Source organism: Pinus tabuliformis, chromosome 9, assembly GCF_031772625.1.
Source record: "Pinus tabuliformis cultivar Carrire ecotype Pingquan chromosome 9, CPIR1, whole genome shotgun sequence".
Taxonomy (NCBI): domain Eukaryota; kingdom Viridiplantae; phylum Streptophyta; class Pinopsida; order Pinales; family Pinaceae; genus Pinus; species Pinus tabuliformis.
This window is the reverse complement of record NC_142307.1, coordinates 709,289,162-709,316,801: the sequence shown is the minus strand read 5'-3', so window position 1 is coordinate 709,316,801 and position 27,640 is coordinate 709,289,162.

The following is a 27,640-nucleotide window of genomic DNA, read 5'->3' as shown; positions in this document are numbered from 1 at the left end:
TGACAACAATTTACCACCTTATTGGGTTACTTCTTGTTTGGCAGGGAATCAGAAGATAATGGAGTAGATTACATAAGAGGTCATTATTTTCGATGAATCTCCCATCACATTGAAAAATGCAAAATATGCTAAGGGAACTAAAACTTTGAGAATTGAAAATGTAAAAGTTCACAGTAAAAGGATTATTGATGAAGAAAAAATGGACGTTGATTTGTCTGACATTATAATGAAGAGGCTCATAATATTCCATCAATCTACTGGTCATGCACTTGTGAACTCTGTTCACAAACATACTGCAGAAAAGGAAAAAAAAAAGATTAAAAGAACTAGAGGACATTCTAAATCTAGTTACACTTTTAATGACTCCGCCGGAAATATGGTCACCATCATTATCAACTTCTATTACTGCAACACTACAAGGATCTAATAAAGTTGTCAATTTGCTTAGTGTAGTCAAATCATATATCATCAATAACATATGCTAAATATTATAAATTATTGATTATGCATGGCAAGAAATTTTTTATCTTCTGCATTTGAAACAAGAAATTAGCACATTTGTGAATTTGGTTTATAGTAATCTTGAGGAAGACAAGAAAATCATTTACAATGATTTAGTTACTCTTAGTCAGAGACTTACATTGCTCTTTGATATAGAGAATAAAAACCAAGGGCTTCCGGATGCTAATCAAATAAATCAATTGGAAGCTAGATGGTCGGAGAGAATAAATACACTTGAGGAAATCATTTTTGAATGTGATAATATAAGAAAGAGAAGAAGTGATGCCTATCTAACAATGACACAAATTATACAATGCTTAGACAGTCCATCCATCCTACGAAATTATGAATTAATTTCAGGAGACGTGTTAAAAGTTGAATTGGATAGGCTAAAATAGTTAATGAAAACGAAGTTTGATGTGTTAACTAATTTTAGTGTAGAATAAATTACAAAATGGATAGTTACTTTGGTTAACTTCAATAATGAGAACTTTGTCTTGCCTGCCAATATGCAAGAATAAACTAGAAAATTTGAAAAGGAGATATTCAATAAAAATGTCAAAATGGAAATTATAATTGCTTTTGACATAGATTACATTAAATATATGGTCAACAAATTTGTTGAACAAATCATGAAATCGTAAGACATCTAACAGTTGCACAATAATGATGGATGCTTTTGCATAGTGTAATTGTTCTCAAATCATTCAACATTGAATTTTTTGTTAGCTAATATTAGATAATTTAGCTTTGTTGATTATGTTATCATGGAATTTGCTAATTACTATATAAAAATTATTTTTTTTTCATTGTAGGTGCCATTTTTCGTATTATGGTTCATGGGAGCACAATACCATTTCCTGTTGGAACAAATGCATTTACATTTATGATTTTGTATTAGGATTTTCAATTCTCGGTGCTACAATTTTGACCCTGTTAAGAATTTTTGTCTTTTATTACTATGTTTTGAATATGATCTCGTATATATATGAATTATAGCTATGGTCATTGACATTTGAATTTGGATACAATTGCTACTGAATCTGACCCTGTATCAATGTTATGATAATGTTTTCTATACATTTTCGAACATAAGCTTTAAGCTTTAGTATTGTATTCAATGTTGTGTTATTGGTTAAAACAAAATTGAACATTTGACAATAGTTTTGGATCTTAGGAATACATCTATGAATTTAGAATGCTAGTACCATGTCTTCACAACTGCATAGATTTCATTCCACAAAATATGAAAGTCTAAAGAAACGTTTCATTGTAGTTCTTCTACACTACCACATTTCGCACAATCAAAGCTTTGTTTAATTATGCATATACATATTAATTAATTAATTATGTTACCCACACTCCCTTTCTGTGTACACCGAAATAGCTCTCAGTACTACAACTGTGATTTCGTTTGGAAAGTTTGTTTTTATGCTTATGTTTTGAATTTCATATAGTACATTCAATCTATATTATTTGAGTGTGACATAAACTTTAGTTAGCTAAATAGACTTTTAATTATTCGCCATCTACAGATTGAAGTACATTAACTATTTTCCATTGAGTTGTGCTTCGGAGTATCCACAGTAATAACCATATTTTGTCAACGTTTCAAATCCCAACAGGGATCCATCATTAGGTCTTTTGAATGATGATAATAGAAGAGCTTAAGTGGAGTATAAGTAGTTATAAGAGTAGTTTGTTTTGAAGGATGAGATAAAGGTCGACAAATAATGAATTAAAAACCTAAAAAATCCATAACAATAATTATTATTAATAATGTTATTTTCAAACCTATAACAATAATTTAATAGCGAGCAGCGAACCTTGAATTTCTTAAAAACTATCGTTTATGGATTTTTTTAGGTTTTTAATTCATTATTGGTCGACCTTTATCTCATTCTTAAAAACAAACTACTCTTATATAACTACTTGTCCCCCGCTTAAGCTCTTCTATTATCATCATTCAAAAATCTTGATGATGGATCCCTGTTGGGATTTTAAACATTAACAAAATATGGTTATTATTGTGGATGCTCTGAAGCACAACTCAACATAAATGAACCACATATGTCTAAAATCCAGAATTATCTCCCTATACAGAGGGGATTCATGGAGTGTGATAATTTTACTTGAAAAATTTAGAATGAAGATTGCAAGAAGAGCAATGGACCTCGAATTTCTTAAAAAATGTCGTTTATGGATTTTTTAGGTTTTTAATTCATTATTGGCTGACCTTTATCTCATCCTTCAAACAAACTACTCTTATAACTACTTATCCTCTGCTTAAGCTCTTTTATTATCATCATTCAGAAGTCCTGATGATGGATCCCTGTTGGGATTTGAAACGTTGAAAAAATATGGTTATTACTATGGATACTCAGAAGCACAACTCAACATAAATGAACCACAAATGCCTAAAATCCATAACTATTTTCCATTTAAAACTATCTAATACTTTTGGATCTCAGACATAGGTCTTTTAAGAATAAAATTGCTAATGGCAGGTCTTTAGAATTGAAAAAAATTCATTCTACATAATACAAAAGTATGGATAAATCTTTTATTGTGTTTCTACTGCACCCCTAGATTCTACACAATCAAAACCCACTACCATGTACATGATGCTAATTTGAAATATCGTAAAAATTGATAATGGGGGGGAAATAGTACAGCATGGCATTGAACCAGTTAATGAAGAAAAACCATTTCAATTAAGACAATGGTAGATAATGATAACTTTCTTGAGAGGTGTTTTCTATGTACTCTCTAATTTGTAATATTGTATAGAGTAAGTGAAAGAAAGACACTTCACAATCTAAAATAAATCCTGCAGAATATGTACAACCATGACCTAGGCATCAACTCTTCGATTTCCTTTGTTTTCACACCCAAAAATAATGTTATCTAGTTTTCTGGTTCTCTAAAAATTGCTTCAAAATTTTTCTATATCTACGTCTCCTTCTCCACGCTCGCTTATCTCCACACATATGCTTTCACCTGCAAATCCTTCACTCTGCATTGATAGCGCATCTATCTATAGTTAGTGCAAAATTCTGAAGCGACATACAATATGATTCCCTTACTTTGGATATGTTATATTAGCAATTCCTTTTCATATATTAAATGAAACAAACAAGTGTATGAAAGATCCATATAATCTTTAAGCACTTCACCCAATGTATCAATGTTGCTTGTTTTACACCTTAATATAAGCGCATTTATATAGGTCATAATATGATATAGATTGTGATATAAGTCATGCTATAATTTCTCTTACAATGTTAAATTATATTTATGTGAAACACGAAGAAAGAAAGCTTCATTCGGTAAACGAATATCGTGAATAACGATTCTAGCTATCATTTACTAATATTGCTATTAATCACATAACACAAAATGTGTAATCCTTTAATTGTTAATTTGGAATCTCAGTGACAAATTACAATCATTGGACTACATTCCTCTTTCCGAGAGGAGAAAAATTTACCTTTGAAGCACTAGGTTCAGATAAGGGAAAGTGTATTTTTGAAGTAAATCCCACCTTGCCACATCTACTCAAGTCAGCCTAGAGGCTAATTAGCCCTCCTCCAATGCCTATAAATTAGGGTCACCTTAAGCTCATTTGGACATCCCTCATCACACATCTTCTCTCCTCTATTTGGTTCGATACATCTGAAATTGCAGGGGTTTCTCTTCACACATGCGAGTAGGAGGAAGGACATTTTTATAAGGCTGAAATTCTAAAGTTCATTTGCACTTTGACCAATGTTGATCACATGTTTTAGAGCTGATTTTGATTTTGATCTGTTTGGGAATATTTATTTTTTGCAGGCCAAGTTTGTTGGCACAAAAACTAAGAAGTTGCAAGCACTTTGAATAGGTTTGACCACATGGATAAATTGCATACTTTGACTGCATAAATTCTCTTTCATTTGACTAGACTTTCTTTGAATGTTTTGGGTTGACTTCGACCAACATGTGATGCGAAGTTGGAGGAATACTGACCGAGCTCTTGATGGATATATTTGACTGTTGAATTGGGAATAGTTAGGGCACATTAACTACTATTTACTTTTTAGAATTGCAAACTTTATGACAATTTACAAGATTTGAATATTGGCTCATATTTTGGATCTTCGTTGGTTGAATTGTTGGACAAGTTAAAAATTTGACTTTTATTATTGTTTATGGATTTTGGCTCATTGTACTCTCTACTGAACATTTTATAACAATCTACTAGAAGAATAATTATAAAGGGTTTTCTCCCTTGTGGGGTTTTTCTTTGGTCTTTGACCAAATCAGTGTCTCCTTTTGATTGTCTCATATTGTCATTACATTTATTGTCCGATATTCAGTTACTAAATTGAATTGGAAAGATTAATTGTTACCAAATTTCTAATTAAAGAAGTGAATTAGGCTAAAGTAATTGAAATAACATAGAGCGGTGGAAAAAATAACATCATATCAAAGGTAAGGTGAAGGACAAGCCCAAGGAGACAAGGGCTAGAGAAACCATCTCTGGAAAAGTTGAAGGACTCCATCTAATCAAGTTAATATGTCTACCTCATTCTTCAAGAAAGCTAATAAGATGGGAGACTCATCAAATTTTTCTTCTTGAAAGATTAGGTTGGAGATCATAGATGATGAGAATGTTCTCTGAGAGTACATACAAGGAAAAGTTCTCGAGCCTCTAGAAAATGATACAACTATTTTCAAGTACAAGTACAAGAAAGGTGAGTTAAAAGAAAAGAAACTTATAGCTTAATGGTTTATAAGATCATTTACTCGCCTATGTTGGGACTTTGAAGAAGTCTAAGGATATGTATGATAAGCTCGTCAACATGTATGAAGTCAATAATTTTAATGAGAGCATCTCGAAATATCAACTCAAAGATATGAAAATGAATAAAGGGGAATTTGTGTAATCCTACATTGTGAGGATATATCATCTTAAATATCAATTTAAGAGAATTGGGGAAACTGTACTTGATAGGGAGTTGGTATTTGTAACCCTTAGATGTCTCCCTCCTATTTGGGAAACCTTCATTACCACCATAAGTAATAACAATAGTTTCCCATCATTTTATGAGCTTGTTTGAAAACTCACTCAAGAAGAATCCAAAATGATTTCAAGAGGGAGAATTCGAAACATGGAGAAGGAGAGCCAACTGCACTTGTTACTCAAGACAAGTAGAAAAAGGGAAAAAGAAGACCATATGGTTCAAAAAGGCCCTCTTCAGAGTTAAAGGACTCTAATATAAGATCAAGGGATATTGAATGATACAATTGTCACAATCGTGGTCACTATGCATGAGATTGTCCGAGAAATAGAGATACTCCAAGATACGACCAAAGCTATAACAAAAACATGTACAGTGATAGAATAATAAGTGATGATAAAAGAAGAATAAAAGATAGAAGAAGAAGTGATGATAGAAGAAGAAGGGATGATAGAAGAAGAAGTGATGATAGAATAGGGAGAGATGATCGAATAAGAAGAGATACTTCAGATGATTGTGAAGAATGTCCTCGTCCTCAAAAGAAGTCAATGAACTCTAAGTATGAAAGTAACGTAGTTACTAGTCAATCTAAATACATTCTTATTTCATCCCTTTCTGGTTCTTCTCCTCTAGTTTCATATAATAACTGGTTGGTAGATAGTGGGGCTTCTAGACACCTCTGAGGGCATAAGGAAGTCCTCTCAAATCTATTTGAGAGGGAGACAAATTTGTAGATCATTCTTGGAGACAACTCCACTCATCTTGTTAAGGGATTTGGTTCTATGAAATTTCATTTGGACTCTGGAGAATCCATTTTACTTCATGATGTGATGTATGTGTTTGGATTGAAGAAGAATTTAGTATCTATATTTGCCTTGGAGGATAAAGAGATGAACGTCACCTTCAGTAAGGGAAAAGTACTTACTTGGCCTGTAGGATCCTCTATGAGAGATGCTTTCACATTGGGATCTAGATTTGAAAGACTCTATAGAGTCAATGGAAAACCTCTTCTAGCAACGGTCCACAACACTAACCATCAAAGTGGGCTATGACACCGAAATCAAGAGAAGTCAAGGGGACCACTCCCCTCTAGCAAGATCAAGACCGATGATAACCCCAAACTGAATGAAGTGGTTATGAAAGAAAAGGTTTGGAAGGATGTTATGGTTGAAGAACCAATTGTGAAGAAATATGTATGGGATGTTGTTATGAGACCATAAGGAAAGCCCGATCAACTTCAAAATGGCTATACAAAGTGAAGCATGAAGCAGATGGAAGCACTGAAAGCATAAGGAAGAATTATTTGTTGCACAACCTTAGGGGTTTGATGTTTAGGATAGGAAGACTCAAATTTCCATATTGAAGAAATAATTATGTGATTTGGAGCAAGCTCTCCAAGCCTGGTATGCCCGAATTGACAGTTACTTGGTGAAGCTTGGACTCAAAAGAAGCAATGTCAATCTGATCCTCTACCTCAAACAGGTCCAAGGTATGACTTTGATTTTTATTTTATATATTAAAAATATATTCTTGATAGGTAGTGAGCCTATGATGATTAAGCATAAGATGGAGTTGGATTCTGAGTTTGAGATGAAAGATCTTGGTTTGAGATACACTTCCTAATATATGAGACTGCATGCATATACTAATGATTATTGGGATAGAAACGTTAGTGACTGGAAGAGAACATCTGGGTGTTGCTTGGGATCTACAATGATATCATGGATAAGTAGGATACAGAAATCCGTTGCTTTAAGCATGACCAGGGAAGGATATAGTGTTAGCTTGGAAGAATTATTTGAGTGGGTATTAGATACGATAGTGATATATTTTGACAACAAGAGAGGAATCCAATTGTCATTCAATCATGTATCTGAGCACATTGAGATCAGATATCATTACATAATTGATATGGTGTAGAAAGGAGTTGTGAGAATTCGTCATACCTCAATTGATGAGCATATTGTAGATATAAAGCAACATGGATTGATGGATGTGACCCTCATAGGTAAGGGTTCAGACTTATCAAGGACATTGAGTTGTGCTCTTCCCCCCCTGTTTGAGCTCCCAAGGTGAGGATATGAGCCATAGAGCTCCTAGGGTTGACGGACCTCTGGATTTGACAGATTATACCCCAGTTGGCATCTTTTTTTCCTACCCATATAGCCAATGGGTACTGGATGCTTGAGTTAGGCGTGATCCTTACCATTTATGGTTAGTGGCATCCCGCTCAAGCTAGAGATGTAGGCTTTCTTCCACTGACTCTTAAGGGTCAAGTTGGGAAGATCAATGAATAATAGAATAAGTGTGATCCTTACCATTTATGGTAAGTGGTATCCATCCTATTATATCCAGACAGTGGGATATGTGCAATCCTTACCTCATAAGGTAAGTAGCATCCCTCCTATTGTATGTAGGTTCCTTGGGTTGTAGCATTGGCTCCCCATTGGTAGAGTTTCATGAGTCGTGGCATTGGTTCCCCACTAGTAGAGATTCCTGGGTCATAGCATTGGCTCCACGCTATTAGATTTTCTCAGCTTGTAGAATTGGATCCCCACTGGCAAAGATTCCCATGTCATAGCATTGGATCCCTGCTAGCAAAGTTTCCCAGGTCATAGCATTGGGTCCCCACTGGCAAAGATTCTTAGGTAGCAACATTGGCTTCCCACTAGAAGTTATTCCAAGTGGTAGTAGTGCCTCCCTGATGGATATAGAGGGTGGTAGTTGAAGCTCCCATATGATCTTCTTCTTTAGATTCGAGAATGTTTCAGTAGATAGACTTGAGCAGAGATCCCTTAACGTACATAGGCCTCCAGACACTCCTCTTGAACTAAATGTTTCCAAATTGCTAGTGTTCCAAAAATTGTTTTTAATAGAGTTGATAGACTCCTCGTACAACTTGGTTTCCTATAGGAGAGCAACTTCTGGTCTTTCTTTACTAATGATGGATTTCACTTTTGTGATTATTTTTACTGATCCCAAGCCCCTACAATTCCAAGATATAATATTCATTAATCACTTTTTTGGATTCCTCGCCCCCTTGCCAGGGCCCGTATTGTTTCCTTTTTTTCCTCCACCTCCTTTGTTTCTTGCATTTGCTAGCTGACATGGAATAGTGTGTTGGACTCCTAACTCTTTGTCTTTTTCGGTTTTTTCCCTTCTGACTTCATTGTTTGTTTTTCGTCTTGCTTTCTTCTCTTTTCTAATAGGCTTCTTCAACCTTTCCCCCTCAGATCGGTCTTCAGTCAAGCTTAGTTGTGTGGCAGGTCCCATACCTTCCGAAGAGGTCATGAAGCCTTCCACATCTTCCTCTTCTTCTGATGTTTACTTTGAACTTTTGTAGGTGTCAAGACTTGAACTAGACTCCTTGTGCTCTCCAGGGGGTGACCCAGGGGGGTATAACAAGGGACAGGGGTCCCCTATGAGGAAGGGGGAGGGGGGGGGGTGTATTGAACCATCCGCCACAACCTTAGAGCCCAAGATCCCAAAACTATCCTCTGATTCCAAATCAGGACCACTCCCAATAGGAGAGCCCCAGGGGGGGTGAATCAACGCCCTTTGTGGCCTGAACCAAGCTAGGGGCATTGGTTGGAGGAGAAAATTTTGAGGACTTTCACCACTTAACCTACATCCATTATTCTTTGGGATCCCCAAACTGCTTCTCCACGGAGTCCCCTCCTTTAGAGAAGCCTTTTAAAAAGTGTCCATATTCATGGCACAACTTGCACTTGAAGGGAATTTGATCATAATATACCTCTTGCACATGTGTACAACTATCCATATAGAGATTGAATACCACCAGGAGACCCTTCTCCAAATCCACCTCCACATAGATTTGTGCATAGGAGAAGAGGCCATATTTTGGCTCAAAGAAATCAATATACCTCCCCATTGAGTTCCAAATAAGTTGGAAGGTTGCATCATTCCAGCAATGTAGGGGGAGTTAAGGCATATTCACCCAGACAGGAACCAATGAAGGAACATTACATTTAGGATTGAAGTTGGGGCTCCAACGATCCAGGTAGAGCCCCTGTGCTCCCATGAAATAGGGACCACTCCTAAACACCAAGTCTCAATCCAAACAATTCTCAAAATAAAAGTTATAGAAACATTTGCCACAGAAGAAGGAGATGATTGCACCTTTTATCAAAGGATTATAGTTCTTCTCAACCCAGGCCTTAACTGTGTGAGGGGACGGAAAGAGGCCCATTAACTTCCCAATAAGGCCCCCTTGTCTGCCAACTGCAGAGCTCGTGAGTGGGCTTGCGATGCACATATTTTGATCTTAGGGATCTCCTCATCTTTCTTCACAAACTTGGATTCCCCATGTTTACAGAACTTTAGAGCAAAGGCGACAAGAGTATTGAATGTTGTAATCTCCGCCAGCAATGGCGCATCCAGGGAAGGCGCGGACATCACACGCCCCACCCCAAAACAGATAGGGAGAGCAACAGAAGAGACTCGAATGACCTCAGACCCAAAAAACATTGGCCAACCAATGAAAGCAGGAAGGGGGACCAGCCTGAGAAGAGCGAGTTACAGCTGTGACCCAACAACTAGCAATAACAATGAACCTACGCACGAAACCTAGCTCCTAGGGGTCAGAGACTATGGAGGATTCCGAAGGTGCAGACCAATGCTAAACAAATGAAAGAAAACACAGCCAACGAGGGCCAACTAGCACTGTCCAGAAGGGCCAAGCCCAACCGAGGGGCGCAAACCCTTCTAGGGGATCCAGCGACCAACAATAGAAGACCTTCACTCCTTAGGTCAAACCGCTATAGTTGCAGAGCTCTCCATCTTTAGTTCAGTTTTAAACATGTATAATTATTGTTTGGAACGAAATGTAAAGTTAGTGCACATGGATTTCTATATTTTTAATCTCTTATTCACCTAACAACCATATATTTTTGTGAATTTAATGTCATCATTCTTAAGGTTGCATAGCGATAACTATTAGTTTCATGGTGCTAGTCCTATAAACTGATATACTAAGGGGATATTGCATATCTACGATAAAATTAAATATTTTTTTATTATCAAATTAAGAAAGGCAGAATGTCCTTGCCAATTGTTTAAAAATGTTATATATATTTATGAATGTGTTTAATGCAATTGAGATTGTTGTTTGATGGAGATAGTAAGCGCTTTGAATTTTAATTATTAATGTAGTCATATAAAAATAAATGACTTGTAAACATCAATAAGCATTAATTTATGATAAGAATCAAATTATTAATTTTATGATAATCTTATATTACCAAAATTAACATAAATATACTAAGAGGATTTTGCATGTATATGATGAAATTAAATATTTTTCTATTATCAAATCAAGAAAGGTAGGAGTCCATGTCATTTATAGAAAAAATTTATCAACATAAATATATTAATTGGATCTTGCATGTATATGATGAAAATAAATATTTGTATATTATCAAATCAAGGAAGGTAGCAAGTCCTTGTTCATTGTCAAAATTTGTCTTATATAGTTTTGGATGTGTACTATTAAAGATTTATTATGTGATTAATATTGACGTTTGGTGTAGATAAGAAGTATTTTGAATTTTAATTACTAGAGTAACCATGTAAAATAAATGGCTTGTAAACATCAATGAGTATTTATCCATGATAAGCATCGATGCATTAATTTCATGATAACCTCACATTACCAAAATTAACATAAATTTACTAAGATGGTCTTGCATGTATATCTTGAAATTAAATATTTTTCTATTATCAAATCAAATAAGGTAGCAAGTCCTTGCCAATTGTATAAGTTTGTTATCAACATAGAGATACTAAGCAGATCTTGCATGTCTATGATGAAATTAAATATTTTTCTATTATCAAATCAAGGAAGGTAGCAAGTCCTTGTCAATTTTAGAAATTTGTTTATATATTTTTGGATGTGTAATTAAAGCTTTACTGTGTGATAGAGATTGATGTTTGGTGTGAAGTGTTTTTAATTTTAATTGCTAGTGTAGCTATATAAAATAAATGGTTTGTAAACGTCAATAAGCATCAATCCATGATAAGAATCAAAGTGCTAATTTCATGATAATCTCACATTGCCAAAATTAGAAGAATCATAAGCTTTTGAGGGGTTACAATAAGAAGCATCTAACGAACTGAAATGAAAATTTGGAATATATATAGCACTCTTATAATGTAGTTGTCCACGCTTCTGTTAGTAAGTCCCATCTGAAAGTTGTTTTGGATATTTTCCACCTTCACCTTTGGATATTGCATATGGGAAACAAGGAGGATTGAGGGAGGATCTTACAGGGGATGCCTTAAGGGAAAAAGTATTTTTAGAAAAGATCAAGAAAATCCATATACATGTATAAGAGATTCTACAGACGTCACTGGAAAAATATAAGTCATGCATGATTAGCATAGAACATAGAAGTCGTTCAAGGTGGGAGACCGAGTATGGTTACAATTGAACAAGGAGTGACTAAAAGGGTCTTGGTAAGAAAACAAAGGCTATAAGATATGGTCCCTTTGAGATACTCGAAAAGGAGGAAGATAACACCAATAGATTTAGTATACGCCCATACATGCGCAATTAATCTAATCTGAATGTAGAGAATTTGAAACTCTATGAGCCTTCCATGCTATCTCAGGAAGAGGAATGAGTCCTACCTTCTGTAGAGGATTTAGCAACATATTCTCAAGAAGAGGTGATATAGGATACAGTTTTGCAGAAGGGGCCTAGAACTACAAGATAGGAGTAGCATGTCCTTTGGAAAATTAGGTTGAAAGGACAACATCTAGGAAAGGTTAAATGGTACACCTAAAAGAAGGTGGAGGAAACATTTCCTCACCTCATTCAAGATAATATTTTGGGTACCAGAAGCCTCCCAAAATTGGGAGGTGTGATCCAAATTCGATCACTATATTGTTTTCCATCCATTGTGATGCTTTCAGAGTGGAAAAAGTAGATGAATCAACTCACAGGACCATTTTTACTAGTGAGACCTAATTTCAAAAAATTGGGGTCTAAAACCTTCTAGGAATATTTTGAGGAATAAAACAATGTTTTTTAGGGGAAAACGTTCAAATTTAATGTGCACATTTGTTTTCATATTCTACACACAAAGACCTTTCCAACAATGTAAAAAGCGTCTCAATCGAAGTCCATATGTAAAATTTACGTAAATTAGAAGTTGATATTCCTATTTCAACCACCATAATTCAAGAGGGTACCACGCCAACCCCCATTACTCAAGGAAAAGGGATAGCTAGATGATCAAGATGAAGAATACTCTAAAAGATTCCATATTGTAACTCTAGTTAAGAGTTGAGGGAGTCAAACCTAACCACTAGTAGGCTATCGGGCTTTGTTATAATTGGGTCACTAAGAGGAATAGGGGTCCATTATTTTCAAGTGCATTTGTCCATAGACGAAAAAAGTAGTCGAGAGGGATAGGGAAAGAGCACACATATAGGATTTGTGCATTATAGTATCCCACAGGCCACAAACCTTACTTCTTTGTACTCAAAGCCATTTTCTATTCAGATAAAGAGAGCATAGTGGTCTCACCTTCCAGTTCAGTTTTCTCCTAAAACGGTTTCCCAAGTTATATCATGTGTCAATTATGGTTTGTGAGTTTTTATTTCATTTTTCTCTATTTTCAGTGTAATTATAATTTGCATGCATATGCAATAAACAATAATTTACAAATCCCGAAATATAAAAAGAAATAAACTCTTATAGTGTAGATTCTGATTTTTTTTTAAGTATATTTTTATCAAATCTGTTGTGACGAACTATCCAATGAAATTTCCATGGCAGTTTACGAATCAATAGGACTAACATGTATCCAATGGTGAAAATTAGTCTAAGTGATATTTATACGATGCATTATTCTTTTTGTAATTTTTCTAAAATTCACTATAAATATGAAAATCACATAATGTTATTGGAATTTTATTTTTTATTAGGACTTGTTTTTTAAAACATTATTAAATCATTTTTATTTATAATAATAATTTTATTATTAGGAAATAATTATGAATGGTCATGCGACATAATCAATTGGATTTGCAATATGATTTCTCATGAGAAAAAAAAAACAAAACAAAAACAAAAAAATACAAAATGTTGAAAATTACAATATCACAATGTTAGCCATGTTAAATGTTGTAATGTTGAAAATCATAAGCAAGGGCATTCAACATATATTAATAAGTAAGGGTGTTTGATGGATAGTCATATGAATTATAAGTATGGGTATGGCCAGGAAACTCACTTTGGAGTTTGGATGTGTATATAAATCAAAGATAGAAGTGTGGTTTTTTTAATGGTCCACAAAAATACATGGAGAAAGGAAAAGTGGAAGTGAGTTTAGATGGTTACAAGGCTCAAAGGCAAGAGGTGTATTTTTATTTACAATACATAAAAATTGAATGCAAGTATGTTGAACATAGTTTGTGATTCTTATTCATTTGAACTGTAAAAGTGAATTCTACATCATCTTTGTTCGTCCAAACTTTACTACCTCTATAACGAATGTGAATTAGAGACAAACATATCTCTTCATAACACAATTTTGATTGAAATATAAAAAATCTTGTAAATCTTACTTTAAATGTATTCAAATATTTATTAATTAAAAAAATAAATTATATATGTGTTGATGTAATTTTATTATTCAATATCAACTATTATTATTTATTATTTTCCATTAATTTATAAATATATTTTCAAAGTTACATATATAAAAGAGGAAAATCCTCAATCATTCAAATCAACTCGTATATTCATTAAATACTATCACATTAATTTTAATTTATTCATAATGATGTTATGCTTTTGATATTTATATTATATATTTATATTTAAAAAAGATATTAAAATATATTTATATTTTTATATTTTAAAATATATGTTAAAATACCAATCTCATATATATATTTTTAATCTAATCCTCGCAAAAAAAAATTCAATGTATAGAAAAATTAATTAAATATACAGAAATATCATGAGTGAGAAAGTCTAGATACCTTGCATGAATGTAACCCTTCAAGAATATTATGAGACAAGGTAACATAATATGTTTGTTTTCTGATGTGGAACGCAATGTACTGTGAGTGCACATTGATTTCTATATTTTTAATCTTTTATTCACCTTACAACCAAATATTCACCTTAAAATCATCATTCTGAAGGTTGCATAACCATAAAAATTAGTTTCATGGCGCTAGTCCTATCAATTGATATACTAAGGGGATCTTGCATATGTATGATGAAATTAAATATTTTTTTATTATCGACAAAAATATATTAAGTGGATCTTGCATGTCCACGATGAAATTAAACATTTTCTATTATCAAATAAATGAAGGTAGTAAGTTAGTAAGTTCTTGTCTATTGTACAAATTTTTTGTATATAGTTTTAGATGTTTAAAGAGTTATTGTGAGATTAAGATTGATGTTTGTTTTAGTTTAGAAGTGTTTTGAAATTTAATTACTAAGTACCTATGTAAAATAAATGGCTGGTAAATATTAATAAGCATTTATTTATAATAAGCATCAAAGTATTAATTTCGTGATAATTTTATATTGTCAAAATTAACATAAATATACTAAGAGGGTCTTTCACAGCTATAATAAAATTAAATAATTTACTATTATCAAATCAAAGAAGGTAGCAATTTTTTGTCATTTTTATAAATTTGTTATCAACATAGAGATACTGAGCGAATCTTGTATGTCTATGATGAAATTAAATATTTTTCTATTATCAAATCAAGGAAGGTAGCAAGTCCTTGTCAATTGTAGAAATTTGTTATATATAGTTTTGGATATGTAATTAAAGCTTTTTTGTGTGATAGAGATTGATGTTTGGTGTAGATAGGAAGTGTTTTGAATTTTAATTGCTAGTGTAGCCATATAAAATAAATGGTTTGTAAACATCATTAAGCACCAATCCATAATAAGCATCAAATCACTAATTTCATAATAATCTCACATTGCCAAAATCAAAAGAATCATAAAAATTAATTACATTATAATAAAATGAATTAATATATGGGTTAAACATATATACATTTAAAAAAATATATAACAAGATTCTTAAGCATGGAGATTCACCCCCACTTTATCATGGATATTTTTAACCTATAAATGGGTTTTGCTACAATATCATTGGTCAATAACATAGCTTATCAATACGACATGCCCAATAAAACATAATTCATTTTGTACGACACTTGTTTATATGTCAATATTTTTAATTAATTAATTAAATTAAAAAGATAGAAAATGCATAACTACTTTTGAAATAAATCTCAACTTTTGATCTCTTACGACTATTAAAAATATTCTAAAATATCTCATAGAGATTACATTTCTATCATCTACCAAATAATTATTGATATTATGAATTTGGAATATTGCATTATTACTTTGGCATATATATAGAGAGGGGGCATCAACGTAGTTATGTAGTTAGTTCATGTTATTGACTATTTATGAACTATAATGGTTTCTTCTCACATTTGTATTTAACATAATAGTTACTTTAGAATGCAAACTTATGTGATTCATAATGTTATGAGAGAAGACTTCTGGTAAATTACATATCAATTTTTATTTTTAACGTGTTTTGAACCTAATCTTGATAATAAACCACACTTAATAATTCGAAATGCATCAACAACAAATATTGATATATAATTTATTAAAAATATTCTCTCATAAAAATAATTATTTATTTTCTCCCCTTAATACACTTTATATATATATTGTAATTTATAAATAAAAAATTGAATATTCGTGTCGATAACAATTACTTATTAAAAAATCAAAAACCAATTTTTTATTTATATTTTAAAAAATAATTAGAAGTGTATGTCGTGTTGTTTAGTTGTTTATATGAATCCTCCAAAATATTCGTTCAAAACCAACGTTATTATGGCTATAATTAATTGCTTCATTGTGGATGTGAGTAATAATTTTAATTGAGGTCACTCTAGTTTTATGTTCTCAATTCCTCATCAAAAGCAATGTCTTTTTATGAGGAACAATACCAATATAAGTTACTTTCGTTTTATGTTCTTAATTCATTATTAAAAGTATTGCGTTAAAATAAAATTTCATGTTTGATTTAGCATAACATGAATAAGAAGCTTTCAAAATTCATTCATTGATTTACATATATTTAAGAAAATATATAATAATTTGAGTTCCAATAAAGAGCTAAATTAGTAAAGTATAATCAACTAGTGAGGCATAACTAAGTTTGTAGTATATTAAAGTTTAATCAAGAGGACGTGCCATTTTGTTGAGCTAGTTTTAGATGAAGTCCAATTTCATGAAAATTTAACTATTTTAGTATTCTCAAGCAAGTTATTGATGAAATCTAATGTCGTGAAGACCTAATACTTAATTATTTTGGGTGTTTTAAACAAAATTAGGTGTTGTGCATACAACACACATACCAAGGGATTTTGTTGGGTCATGATCAACTATTATAAGGCTATTAAAGATGTGATATATAAATAATTTGTGTGCATGTTATAGGATAAATATGAGTTGGTTCACAATGTCGTTGCCCATTATCTCATATGGTGTCACTACCTTGAGCCTAAAACTAAAACAACTTTATCTTTGTAGAGAGGATTATAGCTTACACACATTGTGGGCTATAATCCTTTTGATCATGAGCATGAAATCACTTTCCACTTTTCTCATAATATATGTCTCTATATGATGATTTTCTCATGTGTAAATTGTCTCTCCAAGACCAGAGAAGGAAGGATAGTAGCAAGGAGTCATAGACTTACTTTCTTACAATCCTGTAGATTGTTTATTTATGCCTTATTTTTCCTTCATCAAAATTTATGCATGAGTTGAGCAATTGGAACAAGGTAGCAATGCTTGGAGATAAGGTGTGCAAAAGCTTGAAACAAGGTAGACTAGAGATGTGAGCTCTATTGGTGGTATTGGTATAGGTACTAGTGGATAAGCTATCAATGGTATTGGCGATTCTACTATTGGATAAACTGCCCAATAACCTGCTTCATTGACTATTCAAAATTCTTATAGTTTGGAATGAAAGAAGATTGGGTCAGTATCTTCACCTATATCATCTAGATAAATTGCTTAGTAACCTGCTTCATTAACTAGAAAGGGAAAAGTGTTGGGTCTAGATCTTCACTTGGATCATCTAAAATAGAATTACAATCAAAGCACCAAGATCTCAGTCATCACAAAGTTCATACTCTAGATAATGATCTTGAAAGATAGAAACTAGGTCTTGATCTAGAATTGTTAGTCCTCAAGTAAAATAAGCTTGTTATTATGCATTTAGATCTATTATTGCCACAAAGTTAAGTTATGTCATTATATAGATGGAGACTTAGTAATTTGAGTTTTAGAGCCATCAATAAACTTGGATATATATTTAGATAGGGATTCACTCGATCAAGTCTTGACCATAGCAAAGGAAAGATTCTTGAATAAATATCCAATCCTAGGGGTGCATCAAACAAAGTATAGAAACACCTACCCATACATATAAATTCTTACTAAAGAAATAAGAGCTTGATTAGGATGAAATAGAAGGTGTTTTTATTCATTCATCGAAATAGGGAGGATATTCTTTGCTTTGAATCTATATCATTTAATATGAGGTCTAATCGGGTATTTATCTCTAGGTGAACTCTAGCTCTCGCCTAAACTTGAACCTCATGGTACCAAGGTGACCTACTCTAGCCCTGCACATGAACCGTCTTGCACTCACACAATAGCCTTCTCAAAACCTATGTGTGGCACTTCAACCTACTTTATCCTATTTTGAATGAGAAGAACCATGTGGTTACGGCATAGTGAAATGATCACAATGTTTGCACCCATGACATGATATTTTCTCACATTGCCTCCAAAGTGTGCATGTTATGATGTGTCAAATATTTTTTTATCTCCACGTAGGGGCTCCTTCGATTAGACATTATGTTTTTAGATGGTTGTAGTACTTTTGTTGTTTATGATTGTAAGGGTCTGCATTCTATTAGCTAACCTAAAGTTATTCATTGAACCCCAAGTTGTTGGTCACAACCAATAGGTCCTTCGGGAGCTATCATTGATTAGATTGTAGAGATGGAGGTGAAGTTGGAATGCTATAGTCATTGATTTTCAGTAGTTTCAAGGTTTATGGAATGTTATACTTCTATGAATAGAATTTGAAAAACATAGTAGAAACACCATAGGTATTATAGTGGGAAAGATAACAAGGTTCCTAAAACAATACAAAGGAGAGAGGCTAGGCATAACATTGACAAGATATAGCTTGGGAGCAACCTTTGATATGTTAAGTGCATAGTTTCAATGCATGGGTATATTAAAGCTCCAAATAAAGTCAACTTTTTGGAAGTTGGCCTTCAAATAGAATCTCTTTCAGTCAAAAGACTTGTTCTAAGGTCTAAAGTATCATTTACTTTGCCATTAAGTTCCATTTGCATGTAAAAATGATTGAAAATAGATGTGCATGCATACATACCATTTGCGGACTTCCATGGAAGCGCTAGTCACAAATCTCTAGTCATAGCTCCAACATAATGAATCATTACCCACTAAGGGATTGTAATGGTAGAATACAAATTAATGAACCACAAGAAAATTAGTTAAATTGACTAAAAATTGTGGTGCTTGATTTTCAAGTGTTTTCAAGTTGTGAAGCGATGAGGCTACCAAATATTTTCAAGGTATGAGGTGGTGAAAGCCTATATGTCACAAAGCATGAGAAAACTTTCAAGTCAATGGAATATCATGAAAGAAAGACCTAGCTCAATGGACCAAGTACAGAAACATTTAATGTTTTTTTTTTTTCTAAATAAGACTGAGCTAAAATATATTACATCGAGAGCCAAATTACATTATCAGTATTACACCAGGGCCGCGACCCTGTAAAACTGGTCCTGGGACCAACTGTAAACACGAGAAATTTCATAACAGGGATACAAAAGCTGGAACCAGAGTGACGCTTACGTAGCCAACACATGGACTGAGACAACATAGACACTTAATCAACACATAGACACCATAGACACGATGGACACATAGACACCATAACAGAAGTAACAGATAACCGACACCATCATAGAGATGAACTGAAGTACAAAAAGACTGATTGCAGACATATATGTGGTCGCAAGGAGAGCTGACAGCGAGAAAAATCATGCAGAGGAACCTGGAGCGCGCACTAGTCTTCATCCGTGGTCTGTGGCTCGTCCTCCATCTTGCAGCAGGGAGGCTGGAGAATTGCTTTGCCCTTACCAACATTGCGCTGTACAGGCTCGCTTGGACCAGCACCATGGCGCTGCACAGGCTCGCTTGGACCAGCTCCAGGGTCATGAACAGGCCTCAGCATATCAATGGCCGGAAATTCCATGTCCACAGTCGGGACATCCCCAGGAATCCGCGGAAGGTCAGCATGGGGAGCATCATCATCACCCCACGGATTACGGCAATGCTCAACTGAAACAGTGACGAAGAAGGTCGAATTGGCCAGAGTGCAGGGAAGGCGATATCTTACCATCGGATGTTCTGTATGCCCGCAGTCCATTCTTTCCGGCGGTTCCACAATTCTTCCTCTGCCCGGAGGCCTTCCTCTCGGTCTTCTGTGCTCAGAGGAATCTTCTATAGAGGAGGAGGGGGAAGGGGCTCTTCCACTGAAACTGCCCCGCCGACTGGTACCCCGAAGCCGTTCACGTTGCATTCTGAAGGAGAGCGGATGGCGGGTGTGTATACACAAATTGTTCCCCTGCACCAGACTCCCAATTCCCCAACAAGACTGCGGATTGAAGGTATGCAGAACCTCCAAACGACCAGGCTCACAACTGAACTGCCCAGCTTTCCAATTGCCCAGGTCTGTGGCACCTGAACCGTTACAATCGCTCTCACAGCCAGACAGAGAGCCGAAGTAATGAGCTTCCGCCCCTTCCTTCCAGATCAGAACCGGTGCAGGCGAAAAATGCAGAGGAATGTCCGCGAGCTTTCGGCTTTGAAGAGCCATGGTTAGCGTTTCAATGCTGGCAATGAATGTCGAAGGGACGGCTCTGCAACCAGTATTAACGACCCTCCTTGAATGCTGCATGCCTGCGAGTTTAAGGCGTGTCCTTTGGGTGTACGTGGCTTGTCCGGGCGGACACCTGCCCTGTTGACAAGCCATGGGCCCTATAGCGCTAACAACCACCCGCATCCGGGGCAGAAACATTTAATGTTAAAGAAGTAATGTTAGACTTAATACTAACGTTACCTCATTTATAGAAAATTGTTAATGAAATGTACTTTTTAACTTAAAATAGGGGTGCAAAATGTGGTGGGAAGATTTCAAATAAGACCTTAAACATAAAACATAAATTTTATGGTAAAATATGTATAATTTTACTAAAACCATGGTTTAAGACAATAAAATATTGTCAAAATTTATGGAAGCAAATGGTGTAGATGATTAAGCCTATCCAATGTTTCGGGTGGATACTCCACTCATCATCAAGGACCAGCAAGCTAAAATATTATAAGAGTGAGTGTTGATTAGTCTTTAAATAGTGATATCAATAAATTATAAAATGAATTAGATTAATGTTCAAAAAATAATAAATTAATAAATGGTTAAAAACAAATTAACAAGGTGGTGAGGGTTATATTAATGGTAAAAAATAAATAATTGATAAATAGTAAAAAAAAAACCAAATTATAAAATAAATGAACAAGGAAGGGGGGTGTAAATTAATGCAATATATATATATATATATATATATAAGAAAGCAAAAGGAGGAGTGAATATTAAAAGTAATATTGAGGGGGGGAGGGTTATAAATATGTGAATAAAAATATATACCATGAAAAATAAACTAAGAAATTTTTGAATAAGGAGCAAAGGAAGGATAGAGGAAACGTATTAGAAAGGACCACAACAAGGGGAGATGGGGAGAGAATTGGAACTAGAATTAGAATGACAAATACAATGAAAAGAGGGAAAGAAATAAAAGGGGGAGGGCGAGAGGGTGAGGAGGGTTGGAATTAGAATTAGAATGACAATTACAACGAAAAGAGGGAAATAAAGAAAGTGGGGGATTGGAACTAGAATTAAAATTACAAATACAATGAAAAGAGGGAAATAAAAATAAAGGTGCAGAGGGTACGAGGGGGTTAAAGAGGGGAGAAATTATAGCGTAATTTGATGGACTATCGATTTCCAGGAGGGGCTAAGTTTATATCCATATTCCATGTTGAATTTATTTGGGTGCTTCTTGATCTCAAGAGCTTCCCTGATGATTTGAGACTTAAAAAAAGGGACACAAGCTAGGATTTGAGATTCATCAAAACAAATAAGGTGCTAGGTGTTGAAGGAGTGCTCAATGATTGCAAACTTTGACACCATGATGGTTGGTATTTGCAATGTTCTCTTTAAGGTAGGCTACGAAGGGTCGAACTATCTGGCTAATGTAAGACTTCCCACATGGACAACTAATTTGGTAGACACCTAATCCTTGTATGGGGTCAAACTTATGATTAGCTAACCAAAATAATTGTCTGAGGTTTTTCTGGGGTTTAAATACAATAGTAATGCTATTTTTTGCCAAAATCCTAGCAACAAGATATGCAGTTCCTTTTATGTAACGGAGATATATATAGCCATAGGGAGGGGAGGGATAAAAGAGGTTAGATTTATGGTTAGAGGTCGCTTGGAAGGCTTTATGAATTTAAGAGGCAATGTATCCATTGGTTCTAAAAGCTTGGATAAGGTGGGAATTTTCTAAGGAAAGGAACTAGGGAGCAGAGATCAAGTGCCCAAGAGATAAGAGTTTTTAGAACACTAGACTTTTGGGATGGGTGGTGGTGAGAATGCGCATGAAAATAACAATCATTGTGGGCCTTTTTTCTGTAAACCTGATGGGTAAGAGAGTCATTGGGAAGGTGGGTGATGAGGACATCTAGGAAAGGAAGGGATTTATTAGATTCAATTTCCATAGTGAATTGAATATGGGGAAAAATGTTATAAGATCAGAGAGAAAGGCACTGACAGTTGGCAGGTTGTGTTTCCAAATAACAAAAGTGTCATCAAGAAATCGAAACAAACACTTATGCTTTTGATGCCATGAGTTAAGGGCTTTGGATTCAAAAAATTCCATTAATATGTTAGGCATGGCTGGAGATAGGGAAGAACCCATAGTTTTCCTTCAGCCCCTTTCCTCTTCCTCCTATAAAATTCTTCCCAAGAATCCCAATAATTCCATTACTCAACTTGTCACTAAAGCTATAAAATCCTCTTTTATTGATTCTATCATTCAACGATGACTTATTCCTCATACTCGCCAAACCCATAACATTTATGGCCAACCTACAATACATAAACCAGGGCTCCTCCTTTGGCATATTATTAGCACTACTGGAGCCCTAACCCATGCGCTTATGTAGTATTTAGCCAAAAAGATTCAACAATTTGTGGGCTCCATCCCCTCTTATATCAAAGATTCCACTGATTTCATTCTTAAAACCAAAAACATCCACATTGATGAACATGACATTTTGGTTAGTCTTGACGTGGTATCCTTGTTCACAAAAATCATTGTCAATGAAGCCATAAATATGATCTTTTAGTTAGTTGGTAATGAAACCCTCAACCTAATCAAAATTTTCCTCTGCTCCAATTTATTCTTTCCAACGTATCATCTATGATCAGTCCAAAGGGACAACTATGGGTTCTTTCCTATCTCCAGTCTTGGCTAACATCTTCATGGAATTTTTTGAATCCAAAGCCCTTAAATCATGGAATCACAAGCCAAAGTGTTGGTTTCAGTTTATTGATGACATTTTTGTTATTTGGTAGCATATCTTGCCAGTTCTCAATGCCTTTCTCTCCCATCTTAATAGCATTTCTCCCCATATTCAATTCATTACAGAAATTGAATCTGATAAATCTCTTTCTTCCTAGATGTCCTTATCACCTACCTTCTTGATGAATCTCTTGCTCATCAAGTTTACAAAAAAAAAATACCCACACTGCTCGTTATCTGTATGCCCATTCTCACTACCACCCATACCAAAAATATGGCGTTCTAAAAACTCTTATCTCTCAGGCACTTAAAATATTTTCTCTTTAGTTCCTTTCCTCGAAAAATTCCCACCTGATCTAAGCTTTGAGAGCCAATGGCGCCTCTTGAGTTCATAGAGCCTTCCAAGTGGCCTCTGACCCTAAATCAAACTTCTTTGATCCCTCTGCTCCATATTTCTAGATCTCTCTCACTTACATAAACGGAACCACAAATCTTATTTCCGGGATTTTTTCCAAAAAGAACATTAAGACCATATTTAAACCCCACAAAACCCTCAGAAAAATATTTCAGTTAGCCAAAAATAAGTCTGGCCCCATGCAAGGATCCGTTGTATACCAAATTCCTTATTCATGTGGGAAGTATTACATTGGCCAAACAGGTCGACCTTTCACAACTCACCTTAAATATCACATTATAAATACCTACCATCATTGGGTGTCCAATTATGCCATCGTTAAACACTCCTTCAACACTAAGCAACTTATTTGTTTTGACCAATCTAAAATCCTAGCTTCTGTCCCTTTTTATAATTCTTGAATCATTAGGGAAGCTCGCAAGATCAAGAAGCACCCCAATAAATTCAGCAAGGAAGATGGTTATAAACTTAGTCCCTCCTAGAAATTTATAATCCATCAACTTAAATTATAACTCCTCCACTCTTTAAACCCCCCCCCTCATTTTCTTTCTTTCCCTCTTTTTGTTGTATTTTCCATTCTAATTCTAGTTCCAATCCCCCACCACCACCACCCATTCCTCGTTGTGTCCCTTTCTAACACATTTCCTTTATCCTCCATTTGCTCCTTATTCAAAAATTTCTTAGCTTATTCTTCATGGAATATATTTTTTATTCACAATTTTGTAACACCCCGGCCCCCTCTTCAATGTCACTCTTAATATTCGCCCCTCCTTTCTAGTTTAATCATATTCTTCCTCCCTTCCACTTTCATGTCTGTGTGTGTGTCGTTCACAAACCCCAAAGATTAGTGTTCGTTTATCATTTTATTTATTTTTAACCATAAATCTAACCCTTTCCCTCTTGCTAATTTATTTTTAACCATTTATCAGTTTATTTAATAATTTAATCTATTTTGTCTGTTAATCTAATTCCTTTGTCAATTTATTGATTTTACTATTTAAGGACTAGTCGACACTTGCTCTTATCATCTTTTAGCTTTTTGGTTCCTGTTGATGGGTGGAGTGTCCACCCAAAACGTTGGGCAGGCTTAATCATCTACATAGTTTGCTTCCAAGAAAATTGACAATGTGAATAATTGTGGAAATCTCCACTCTCAATAAAAATGTTACCAATTTATATACCTGACTAATTGAAAATTAGAGAACCAACTAATATAATCCCTGGAGCATTAAAGGTTGGGACCAATAACAAGGGGAATAAGACCCTTAGGTGAATTTGGAATAATGCTTACCCTATGCTTGTTTATACTAGAATATAATCAAAATATATCAGGAATCTAGTCTCCCATAAAAAATATAGGGTTTTAATGGGTATACTTATGTAGATTATAGATTCATTGACTTTACTCCATCACAATTGGGTAAGTGAATTGCTCAAGTGGCTCTTAATACTTTAAATTTAATATGTGGAAAACATTTCTATTAACATTGATATACGAGTCGTGGAGGAGTCAAATATCAGACACTTCCATTGACGATACATTAGAAGGTGAAGTTGTGGTAGAGAAAAATTAGTAGGTGCAATTATTCTTAAACCAACATGGCTAATGAAATATTGTCCAAACTAACCAAGTTGCAATAAATACATCTAGAATCATATATGTTAAGTGCATCTACATGCATGACAAAAAAAAAATTATTAAATAAAGTGCAATCATAGAAGAATTACCAATTGTGACCTTAATCTCCATTTATCTTTGGGTATCCCACCATCAAAATGAGAGGATACTTGTAAGTACACTAGGTGACCTCTAATATTTGGCTAATTGAGATGTTTCAAAACTTATGCCACACAAGAAGTTGGGGCTTATATATAAGGCCAAAATATATTATATTCCACAAGTTGAATGTGTTTGCAATATTAAATTCTTTAAGCTATCAAAATTTCATGAGATAATGAGAGGGGAAGTTAAATTCAAATATGGAAACCCAAGCACAACAAGCTTATCATAGGATTTTAGATGAATAACCTAAATAAACATAATTTAGGAGATTTTGAAATTCAAGTTGTTAAGTAACATTTCAATATTTTGCAACTCAAGTTCCCAATTAAGTTTTCAAGCCATCTATCTAGGGAATTCTTATGTCATTTGTAGATTAAGTAATGATTATGGAATAAAAGTTAACTATTGACTTTGATCCATCCCCGTTGGATGTTAGAATATATAATCAACATAAGCTCAAGAACTTAAAACATCTCTTTAGGACAATAAGAATTTAAGCAGAAGGAAATTAAGAGCTCAGTATAACTAGTATAAATAGACATACAACATTGGACAATGGTCAAGATATACAATGCATTTTCACTCGACCATTCACCCAAGAGATATATTTTAAGCAGCTAATTTTGCAATATTATTTCATCAACAATATATGAAGTCAGTCATGTTATTGTTACTCATAAACCTAAGATATGATTCGTGTTGTGTTATTTTAAAAGGACAAGAGCCAACTTATGAGCTTATAAGAGAAGGGGTGGAAGGAGCAGAAGGGGGTTACTATTTTTCTCAATGAATTGATTGAATTAACCTTTTCCTAGGACTTAGGAACTTGATCTAACAATCAAGCAGAAGCATGTGCTCTCCTTCAAGGCTAGTTGTTAGCTCAGGAACAAAATGTTCCTAGCATATCAATCATTAGAGACTCCAGAATCATCATTCAAATCCTAGTTAAGATGACTCTCCCAAAAGACATGCATATAAAGGCTATACTAAAGAAAATTTGTCAAATTTTAAAGAAGTTTAAGACTTACGAGGCACATCATGTTTTAAGGCAACATAATTAGATTCTTGACTCTATTTCTAATCTAGGCTACTTATTTAGCCTAGGAGTAATCAAAATTAATAATAATGGGATGTTTTGTCCAATCCCATAATCTTATGGTAATCAAGATATGTTTATTACCTAGGTGTTGAGTGGCTTGAATTGGAGACGTGCGAGAATGGAAATAAAGACTCGTGGATTTAATTGGTTTACATGTCACCTTCATTTATTATCATACTCCAAAGAGTGGCATGAGTGTGGGGTCCCTCATCTCACGGTATGTTTCCATTCATCTCAATATGCTATGATGAGTGTTCCCATAGAATAGTTTATAGCTTATGAAAATTATGAGGAAAATATGTCCTTTCATGGGTTGGTTTTGGTAATCAGTAATAAATTTCAAATTGGCATTGCTCCTAGGTACACTACTTGTGATATCATTTGAATTGGCAACATCGTCTTGGGGAATTTCAAGGTGTGGAATTGAAATATGAAATGAAGTGAGGGTGTCATTTTTAATTTTTTGGTTGTCACTTAGGATATTTTCACACTCCATAAACCTTGGAGAGAAAGTATATGGTGTGTAGGGTTTTCACCCAAGATTAGAACTTGGTATTGTGGTTAGTTTGGTAAAGAACGTTCTTTTAGCCTAGCCCTTTTGAAAACATGCTAGTTTATTCCTTTATTTTTGTAGTTAGCATTATATGGATAATGATGCATTGTGGAAGGTTGGTCTGGGTAAAATTGGGGAAATTTTGTGGGGGTGTTTATCACTATTGCAAGTGATTATTCTCGTTGACCTGGTTAAGACGCCAAGGGAAGTTTACGTATAAAAATTTTCATTCTTCTTGGGGTTCAAAGGTAGTTCTATACTATGAACTTGTGTCAATTCCATGTGAGAATATTTATATGGTTCTTCTTGAATTCAATTTCATATATGCTTGGCTGAAAATTTGTGTTGAGGTGGACGCTAACAGTTCGAAAAAAATCATTCCACGTAAGTATGTCCATATTCCATCATATATGGAATGTATATTTTCTTGAATAAGTGAAGGCTAAGTGTTCTTTTGAATGGCATTATTTGTTTCGTAAATTCCCAGTTTTGG